Source organism: Microtus pennsylvanicus, chromosome 1 (genome assembly GCF_037038515.1).
Source record: "Microtus pennsylvanicus isolate mMicPen1 chromosome 1, mMicPen1.hap1, whole genome shotgun sequence".
Lineage (NCBI taxonomy): Eukaryota > Metazoa > Chordata > Mammalia > Rodentia > Cricetidae > Microtus > Microtus pennsylvanicus.
The window spans coordinates 182,573,428-182,583,938 of record NC_134579.1 but is presented as its reverse complement, the minus strand read 5'-3'; the positions used below and the strand labels follow the sequence as shown (position 1 = coordinate 182,583,938).

Below are 10,511 nucleotides of genomic sequence, written 5' to 3'. Positions count from 1 at the left end.
AAGGTACACAAGTCAGGTTGGTGGGTGGACACAACAGATGTGATGGAGGAAGGTCATTGGTTAAAAAATAAAGAAACTGGTTGGCCCTCATAGGTTAAAACATAGGTGGGAGGAGTAAACAGAACAGAATGCTGGGAGGAAGAGGAAGTGAGCTCAGACGCAATGCTCTCCTCTCCCGTGCAGACACATGAAGCAAGCCGCCAGGTCAGACATGCTGAATCTTTCCGGGTAAGACCGGTGCTACACAGTTTATTAGAGATGGGTTGATTGGGATATCAGAATTAGCCAGTAAGGGCTAGAGCTAATGGGCCAAGCAGTGTTTAAAAGAATACAGTTTGTGTGTTGTTATTTCGGGGCATAAGCTAGCCAAGCAGCCAGGAGCTGGGGCAGCAGGAACACAGCCCACAGCTCCTTCTACACAGATGTGTGCCTTCCTTTCAGTTCTTACAACCCTTATCATTCACTGGCTAACAGATGCATGGTTGCCCCAAACTGGATGGCAACTGGACTGGGTGTCTCCCACTCAGGGTCCTTTCTACACACACTTTTTCTCAAGGGGGTCACCCGAAATTGAGCATCTCAGTTTGGTTTCTAATAATGTCTTTTTTTTTTCATAAGTATTTTGAGTTTATTCAAGAGACACTCTTCAAAGAGACATACTTCATTTAAAATTAACAGCCAATAAAGTCAATTTTTAAAATACATTGATATGAAAACAGGCACAACATAAAAACAAAGACTCCTGATTTTAGAGACTATGAAATTATTATTTTTTAACTTCTTCAGTATCCATTCTGGGTGAACCAAGATGGCCTCTTCGTATTTCGTTCAATAATCCTCTTGCCCTGATCATGTTCTGATGGTTTCTCTCCCGTGTACAGTACCACAGTCTCTACAGTTGGGGCTTTAAAGGGGCCCCCTTCTTGAGTCCATATTTGTTGTCTGATTTGTGTTGTTTCCTTGCGTACTTTCTCATAACAGTAGCCACAGAGAACATGTTTCTGCTTCAGATGTCCACATTCAGGGCAAACGTCTATATTGTTCTTAATTTTAATAAGCTTCCAGGAGTTTCTTCTCCTACTCCGGTTAACTTCAACGGAGCGTCTGTTTTTGGGAGCTGCCATCCAAAAGATACTATCTAAAAAGCTGGAATCCTCTTTGTTTCCACTGGTGCCGTGGGCTGGTTCTGTGAGTATGGATGGACCCTGGACTGCTAATGCTGGTGCCCACTGGGGACTGGCAAGGCCGTTCCAGTTCTGCCTCAGTTGCTGCAGCAGCTCCCAGCCCTGCTGAGTGGTCGGGGACCCGCCGGCCACGGGAAGGACGCAGCAGCAAGGAGACAGCCATGTTTCTCACTGGAGAGAGCTGCGTGCCGGGACCTCTAACAATGTCTTAAAGAGTGTGGGGTGTCAGTGGCATGCCTGTGTGAAGGGACTGGTTTTGATAGATACTGCCTTGGGAGAGAGAGGAAGTCTGGAAGTTGTCCCTTGGGACCCTAATGCTATCACAATGATTGCAGGAGCCAGAAGCTGCAACTGAGCAGCAGATAAAGCCAAGAGTCTGTAAATCTCAAGTTAGGAGGCACTGGGCTCCTCTGAAGACAATGGTGGGTGATGTTTGGAAGCTTTAAATCACATCCCAGTGCAAGTGGCACAGAAAAGGAATCCAGAGGGTTTTCTCAGGACTTTTCCCAGAGTGACTCATGCATGCTCATCCCAGGTGGGAAGGGCCCTGAGTTAATGAAAAGTGGTTGACTTCTCTCTAAATGAAAGTTGAAATTGTGTTTGTTGGACGATGACATTTCCAAATGCCTGCTAAAATATCCTTTTTCTCTACTCAAATAAAATAAGACATGACAGAAACTGAACTTAGTATTTTCCCTTTTCCTGCTGCTTTCGTTGTTCAGTTTGCCTTCTGCAATAGCTGTAATGGTTCTCCACTCCCGGGGCTGAGACACTCTTAACTTTGTCCTCCAACGGGTCAGGCACATCCCACATGCTGTGAAGTCCCTTCTTTCCTCTTTTGACATGAACTGGCATGCAATCACCACCCGAGCTCCTGGCCTGACCTTTTCTCCCTGCTTAGATCTCTTGGCTCCAGAATCTCTGCTATCCACAACAGGCGGCAGAGAGAAGCAAGCTCACAGTCAGAGGGTGATGTCTCAGTGGCATGGTGTGACTCTAGGTTCTATCCTTGCCAAAAGTGTAGCAGCTTGATGCACTAACCCTGTCCTTGCACGCCCTTTAATTATCAACGCTACTCACCTCTATTCAAATTTCACACTTTGGTCACATTTAGCCTCAGAGGTAATTGGTTCCTCAGAGGAGCTTGCTCTTTTTCTGTCTCTATAAATTGTCCCCATATAAGACACTATTCTTCTCTTTTTTTGTCTATCTTTCTAGGGTTAGACCTGGTATCTGTTCCTATCTTCTCAAAGAAGAAGTTGGGTTTGGGGGGTTTTGTTGTTGGTTGGTTGGTTTGTCCTCAAAGTACCTACCCCTTATTTATATCAGTCTCAACAAATTATTACATTGTTAGCAAGTCGTGCATGAATCTTCCCTCTCCATATCTCCATCACATATGCTAGCAAAAAGGAAGAAACCGATGAGGGGTTTGCACAGTCGATGCAGATCTGAAAACACTAAGTAACCACCCAATAGTGCTTGAAGAAGCACTCGGTGCAAGCCAGAAGGCATTTTAAAGAGTCCAGGGTGTAGCCACATCTGCTCTCAAGCTCCTGCCCGTGCCAACTCTGCCAATCCTCCTTCTGCTCCCACTTCTCACCCCTGTCCAGATTTGTGTAGTCTGTAGCCATGGAAGGAATGAGAAGGGCAGCTAGTAATGGAATGTTGGGTTCTGCAGTGCAACACAGAAGCCAAAATACCAGCCAAGCCCAAGTAACTGTATTTCATACAGGCAAAGTGAAAACACACATGCTTAAAGGTGAGTTAGCTAAGCAACATTTCCAAAACCTTAATTTTTCCTAGATGTGGTCTTTTTATATAATCATGCTTACGGGAAGTGTGATATATGATAAAATCCTGAATTAGTTTGCATGTTTTGTAGCCATAAATTTTCGCAAACCCACGCAGCCTTAAATGCCAGTTGTTTGCAGGGGGGTGCATGTGTGTAGACACATACGCATGTGTGTGTGTTTGTATGTGTGTGTGCAGCTATGCATGTCCATGTATGATCCTGCCTGTGAAGGCCAGAAGGCAACCTTGGATGTTGTTATTCAGGTACCTCCACCGTTTTGTTCTTTTTGAGACCATGTATTTCACTAACCTGCATCCTGACAAATGGGTAGGGGTAGGTGGAGCTGACCATTACAGGCATTTCAGGACCCATCTTGTCTCTGCCTCCTGAAAGCTGTGATTGCAAGCACGTACCATCATGTCCAACCTTTTAATATGGATTTGTGGGAGTTCAACCCAGGTGTTCATGTTTCCAGACCGAGCTATCTCTCCAGCCTCTAGCTGCTATTGTTAAGATATGAAGTTGTCTGTATGCCTTCAGGACAAATTGGCTAGAAGGTCAGAGCTAAATAGTGTGGAGGAGAAATAAGCAAGGCAGCCGAACAGGTAAAGGTTATGACTCTGGTCCCAGAGTCACCTGCTGTGTGAATGGTGTGTGGAGAGAATGAACTCCCAGCCAGCTTTGCAGGTGAGTGTGACCAAAAGCAATCGAGAGCTCTACTTAGAAGGTGCATGGCATAGGCTCGCATGGCTAGAGAGGCAAGCATGGCCTTAGGTGTGGGAAGAATTGAAGACATTGGATGGAATCCGTCAGAGTCAATGAATACATTTTGACAGCAGGCCCAAGCATTGAAGCAGTGGTTACCTAATGATTTTAGCTTCACTGGAGCAATAAGAAATATCACTTTCTTATGTATCTGCACTTGGGAAGTAATGCCTTTCTTCTGAGAAAAGGTAATCACCTTCAACTATAGCTCCAAACCCATTCACTGACAATCATTCACAAAAGTAACTTGCTTTTTATACACAGTATTTGACTATTCAAGGTCTTCTTCACTTCATGTGAATATTAGGATTGTTTTCTCTAGTTTTATGAAAAAAGTTAGTAGAATTTTATGAAAATTTTGTTGAATCTGTAGATTTTTTCAATAATATAGTCACTTTTACTATATTTCTGAATATAGGAAATCTGTCTTCTAGTATTTTCAATTTCTTTCTTCAGTATTTCAAAGATTTCATCACAGAGGTCTTTTACCTACTTTTTTAGATTTATTCTTTATTTTGTTTTATTTTAAGGTGTCCCGGGTGGAATTATTTCCTGACTTTTTTTTGTCAACTTTATTATTGGCACATAGAAAGCCTATTTATTTTCATGTTGATTTTCCTTTATCCTGTTATTTGACTTCAAATGCTCACCAGATCCAAGAGTTTTCTACTAGAGTCTCTGGGGTGGTTTAAGTATGGTATCATGTAGTCTCCAGATAAGAATGAGTTGACTCTTCCTTGCCAATTTTCCCCCGCTTGCCAATTGTTCTGCTGAAGACTTCACACCTAATGTCCAATAAGAGTGGGGATATCTTGATTCTAATTTTAGAGGAAGTATTTCCAGTTTTTCTCCACTTAGTACACTTTTGTTCATAGGATTACTGTGTTTGTTATGTTGAGGTATGTCCCTTCTATTCCTAAGTACTTCATGGCTTTTGTTATGGTAGAATATGTTGAACTTTGCCAAAGATTCTGCCTCTATTGGGGTGATCATGTTATTTCTGTCCCCAGATGTATTTGTGCATATGTGTGCAGGGAGAGGGGGATGGGGGTGCAAGGGTATCAGGGAGAGACCCTATGAGTTTTATTAGGCTTGCTCACAAGAGAGCATAAGTACCCTGGCACTGACCGTGCTGTGCGTACATCTTAATGAGTTCTTAACTTTGGTTTATGGGTCTTTTGCTGGGTGTTTTGCTGTTGTTTATTTGAGTTTGTTTTGTTTTGTTGCATCTATTTTCACAGAGAAACTGGACTGTAGTTTCTTTTCATTATGTTATTCGGTTTTGATGTCAGAGTAACTCTTGCCTCACGGAAAGAGTCTGATTTGGTGGTAGTGTTTTTCCTTTTGCTCTTCTGCAGAACATCTGGGGACTGTTGGCATTAGCCTTCCTCTAAAGGTTTGGTAGAATTCAACAGTGACTATATCTGACCTGGGTTATGGTTGGTAAAAGACACTTTATTTCTGCCTCAGTCTCGCAACTTGGTTTAGGTTTAAGTTGTTTATGTTCATTTGATTTAGTTCTGATAGTTCATATATCATATACACAGGAATTTGTCCATTTCCTCCAGATTTTCCAGGTTTGAGGAAAATAAAAGTTTTCAAAATACACCCCCTAATATCCTCAGGATTTTGTTGGTATGTACTTTGAAATCACAATTTCCATTTCTAATTTTATTCATCTGGGTCTTCTCTCTTATTCTTTTGCTCATTTTGTTGAATGATTTGTCAGTTGCTAATCTTGATTTTTGGGGGGCAGGGAAGGTTTTTGCTTTGCTTTTTTTTTAACTGAGCCAACACCTCTGTTTCAATGATACTTTGCTTTGGTTTTCAAATTTTTTATTTTATTTTAAGTGTATGAGTATTTTGCCTATCTGTATAGGTATGTATGTATGTATGTTCTGTGTGTATATACCACATATGTAATGATGCTCATGGAGGCCAGAAGAGAGTGTCAGATCCCCTAGAACTGGAGTTACAAGTCATTGTGAGCCACCATGTAGGTGCTAGGAATCAAACCTAGGTCCTCTACAAGAGCAGCCAGTGTTCTTAATGCTGAACTATCTCCCTAATACTTGTTTGATTAATTCTTTGTATTATGATTGTATCTTCTATTTGTGTATGTAGGAGGGGCACAGCGGGTAGTGCCATGCTAAGTCATGAAGGTCAGAGTCTAATGTCGGCCTTGCCTTCCTCCTCTTCCTCCTCCTCCTCTTCCTCTTCTTTCTTTTCAGTAAGGTCTCTCATTGAACCTGGAACTTGTCACTTCAGCTAGACTGGCTGGCCAGACAGTACCTAGGATCTGCTGGGACCAAACGCTCAACACAAAGGTAAATGATGCCGTGTCTGGCTTTCAAATGAAAACATGCTCTCAAAAGTGTTCTCTGCCCTTCACCTGCACTGTGCCTTGTGCGTGCAGCCCTTCTGCCCAATACATAATAAGTGTAATTTGTTTAATCTTAGCCCTCAGGAGGCAGAGGCAAGCATATCTCCATGAGTTCAAGGCCAGCCTGTTCTGCAAAGTAAGTTCCAGGACAGTCATGGTAGTTACACAGAGAAATCCTGTCTTGAAAAAGCAAAAAACAAAACACAAAAATAAAGTGTAATTTAAAAAAATAAATAGCCGGGTGGTGGTGGAGCATGCCTTTAATCCCAGCACTTGGAAGGCCGAGGCAGGCAGATCTCTGGGAGTTCGAGGCTAGCTTGGTCTACAAGAGCTAGTTCCAGGACAGGCTCCAAAGCTACAGAGAAACCGTGTCTCAAAAAAACAAAAACAAACAAACAAATAAAAATAAACCAAACTATCACTACTCCTTCATTTTAGTTATTATTTGTTTATTTTGTTTGGTCTTTTTACTTCAGAATGTATTTTGGGGGGTTAGTAATATTCGTATAGTTTAGGGGTCTTTACTGGATTCATTTTCTTTGTCAGTTAAGGAATTAAAAGGCAGGAAAATAAATCTCCAGGGCAACAGATGACAGCAGGCAAATCTAAAGCAACACAGACAGAATCAGCAGCTGAAGGTCCCTAGACTGTATCAATACCTTGACAAAGAAGAAAAAACCCTTCATTTCTTCAGCCTGACTCCAAGAAGAAGGCTGCACACACACACAACTGGCTGTTTTCCATATGACACAAAATAACACGCTCTGGCAAGCATTTGCATAAACTTGAATTCTGCCATTGGTGTTAAAAATATAAAATCAGGCAGCCCATTTGGAAAACATTCCATAGCTTCTAAAGTGGTAAATAAAAATTTTTAAATTTCCATGAGTCAACAGTTATACCCATATATTTACCCAAGAGGAAGGAAAAGAAATATTCCCCTCACCCCATCACTTTGTCTCAGTCACCTACACCTGGAGGCACTCTGTCCATGGAAATCCCCTGGCCATGCCAGCCTGGGAATCAGGTAGGCTGAGTTTACTCTCGCTGCTGTCCTCCAGCTCTGAGTCCTCAGACTCATCTCCAGCCCTGGAGCGGACCACTCACTGGGGCCTCTCCTCCTTCCCAGACTCCATTCCCAGGGAACTATGCAGATCTTCTCCTACAGCCTTCCTACTTCACCCCATGCCTTTGTCTGAACCACCAATAAACAAAATCTGCTTCATTTCTTGCTTTTTTTTTCATTAGAAAACAAACAGGCAACAAGAGATAGATAGATAGATAGATAGATAGATAGATAGATAGATAGAGACAGGAAATCAAGATATGATGAAAATAAACACAATAACTTGAAGAGGACAAGACAAACAAATGAACAGGAAAACAAAAAAAAATCAAAGAAAAAGCACAAGAAACACATAGATGTAGGCACATACCTTTGCACTTGCGTATCCCCTAAAAACACAAAATCAGAAACCATAATATAAGCAAAAGACCTGTAAGATAGAAAAAAAGAAACATAACATTTAAAAAAGCAAAAAACAAAAACCCAGACCAAACAAGCAGACAAAACCTCCAACGATGCCATCAATTTTGTTTTGTGTTGATCTTCTACTTCCAGACATGGGACCTGGCCTTAAAAGTGGTTTGTATATACAGTGATAAACCATTAGGAAAACGAAACTTCCACTTCTGAGTAGTTAATAACTGACGACAGCTTCTGGGTTTGGGGTGGAGACTTGTGCCCACCTCTCTCAGCACTGGGACCCCAATCTGGCTTGGGCTGCTGGCAGGAGTGCCTGCTGCCAGTCTCTCTGAGTCACGGGCGTATTTGGTTCGTCTGTTTTAGAAGACCTTGTTTTCTTGGTGTTCTTCGTGCCCTTTGACTACACTCTTTCTGCCTCCCTGTCCGGTATTCCCTGAGCTGTGAGAACACAGAACTCACTGGTGGAGACATCCTCCACTTAAGAGCACCTCTTCCAAGGTCTCTCACCCTCTACACCCTGTCTAGCTGTGTTCACTGTATTTATTCCCTTCTACCGCAGAAGGAAATTCCTCTGAGCGAGACACTGATCTATGACAGCAGAATGCCGTCAGGAGTCACTTTATTGCAACATTCCTTTTGTGTTTGGTTTTCCTCTAGGCCCCAGGCCTATCTCGTCTCAAGTTCTTGACCACTGGAGCAGTATCGGGATGGGTTCCATAAAAGGAAAAAAATAGGGGAAGAAAGAAATATTGACATAAACACTTCTATACAATAACTGGTACCTACACCATTCGGACTAATGGGGAAGGGGACTTAATTCAAATGTCAGTCAACTGGAAACATGGCAAGCGATTCAAGGGAACACTATTCAACAAGAAATATAAGCAAACTGTTCACTCGTGTCACCTAAAAATATTATACCAAGCAAAAGAAGCTGAAACACACACAAATCTAAAAAAAAAAAATCCTGTTCCTATGAAATGCCAAGTAAAAGCAAATCCATAGAAAGAGGAGTAGATTAGTATTAGTATTTACCTGCAGTTGGGAAAGGACAGCGGTAAATAGATATCAGGACTCATTTGGGGGTAAGAAAAATATCCCCAGACTTGGATGTGCTCATAGTGTGCAGCTCTGTAAACTTTGAGATGAGTGCCGCTTCCCTGTAAAATAACTGAATTCATGGCATGCAAATTATAGCAGAGCTGGAAGGAGGGGAGGCAAAGGAGAAGGGAGTGAATGAGAAAGGGGAAAGGGAGGACTAGAATGTGGCCAACAGGAAGCAGCTCTGAAGCTGGAGGACTTCGCCCAGTAATCACTGTGTATAATCCAATGCGCTCGACACAACATGAGAGCGCACCACCAGACTCTCCTGGTGTTGGGGAAAGGAACAAGTTTTGCGCCAAGCTAAGAAAGCTCACGGGCTGCAAAGGGTGGAAAACAATCTTTCCTTTCATCTATTTTTGTAAAAGCAGCAGAAGCTATAAACATCTTCTTTTTCCTGGGTTGGTAATTGTATCCCTCGTGACCTGTCTTTAGCCTCAGAGAAGGAATTCGTTTGGTTCAAGCCGCGGGGACTGAGTGGTGCTGAGGATGGCGTTCTTCATCCTCAAGCAGCAAGCCCCCACCCCCAACCCCCAACCCTGCCGCGTCCTACATCTCCCTCACCTGCTCCTGGCACTTATCTTGCCTACCACTGGCAAGAGAGGACAGGAGAATTAATTGCTGGAACCGTGACCCGACACAGCAGGCCAACCCAAAGGCCCAGGAACCATTTATTCGTTTGATAGCACGTCTTCGGAGCTGACAGACAACCCTTCACTCTGGAATCATTCTCAGGCTGCCAATGTACTCTGACACAAAATGGACACGGCTGGGAGGAGGCCAGCCTCGTCCCCCACACTCATACACGCTGTCCCAGAGACAAAGCCGGGCTGTGTGGGTGCTTTGCTTCCTGGGAGGGCGAATTTTGCAGATCACTGCCAAGATGCTCCTGCCTGCAACACACAACGCAAGCAAGAGGTCAGCACAAGCCCAATCTGCTGTTAATAAACCAGCGAGAAATGAGGTACGAACACCATCAGTGTCCTTGAAGTTAAAAATACACAGAGTTTAATACCAGATGCATTACAGGAGTGTGATAGAGGAATCCCTTTTCTACCGTGGCTGATATGTGGCTACCTTGTTTTTAGATGCTCGGGGAGGAGTTAATGGTGATGCCTCAACTACAGAAAGTAGTGGCATACCCATGTATATTTATTTATATTATCCAAAGCAAGACGAACAGGACAGTATGAAAAAAATGTGGAGTGATTGTAATACTCATGGTTGTTAACTTGACGACATATGGAATTAAACCCAAATAGCTGGTTATAGCTGTGAGGATTTTTGTGGTTGTCATTGAATCGTTTGAGGTGGGAAAATCCACCTTAAATCTGGACCACACATCCTCATGGCAACCTATATAAAGGACAGGGAAGAAGGAAGCTTTTGATCTTTGCCTGCTTGCCCTCACTCCTGCTGGCAAGAGGCGTGCCTTCCCTGGTGTCAGAGCCTACATCTTCGGGGTTCCAGCATATAGTGAAGACCAGCTGCGTCATCCGGGCTCATGGGCTGAATGACTGCTGGAGTCTTGGCTTTTCCTTGCCAATGTTGGAATATTCGGACAGTAACTTCTAAGCTCTACTCAATCCCGCTTTTGCGGGCACATAGATTCATTGTATGGGTTCTGATTCTCTAGAGAAGCCCAGCTAAAACAGAGATAAATATAGCATTTGTTTCTGTTAGCACAGAGCCCCTCTGGAAAACACTATACAAGAATAAATGGCAGCGGTTGTCTCAAGAGTGGTGACAGGAGAAAAGAGCTCACGCTGTGCCCACTCATCCTCCTCATCCTCTCTTTCT

The 10,511-nt window shown here is 43.1% G+C and overlaps 1 pseudogene; it reads right to left on the bottom strand.

Moving 5' to 3' along the window:
* Positions 1-614: 614 nt before the first annotated feature.
* LOC142831665 (large ribosomal subunit protein bL32m pseudogene) lies at positions 615-10,207 on the bottom strand (annotated as a pseudogene).
* Between the last annotated feature and the right edge of the window lie 304 nt (positions 10,208-10,511).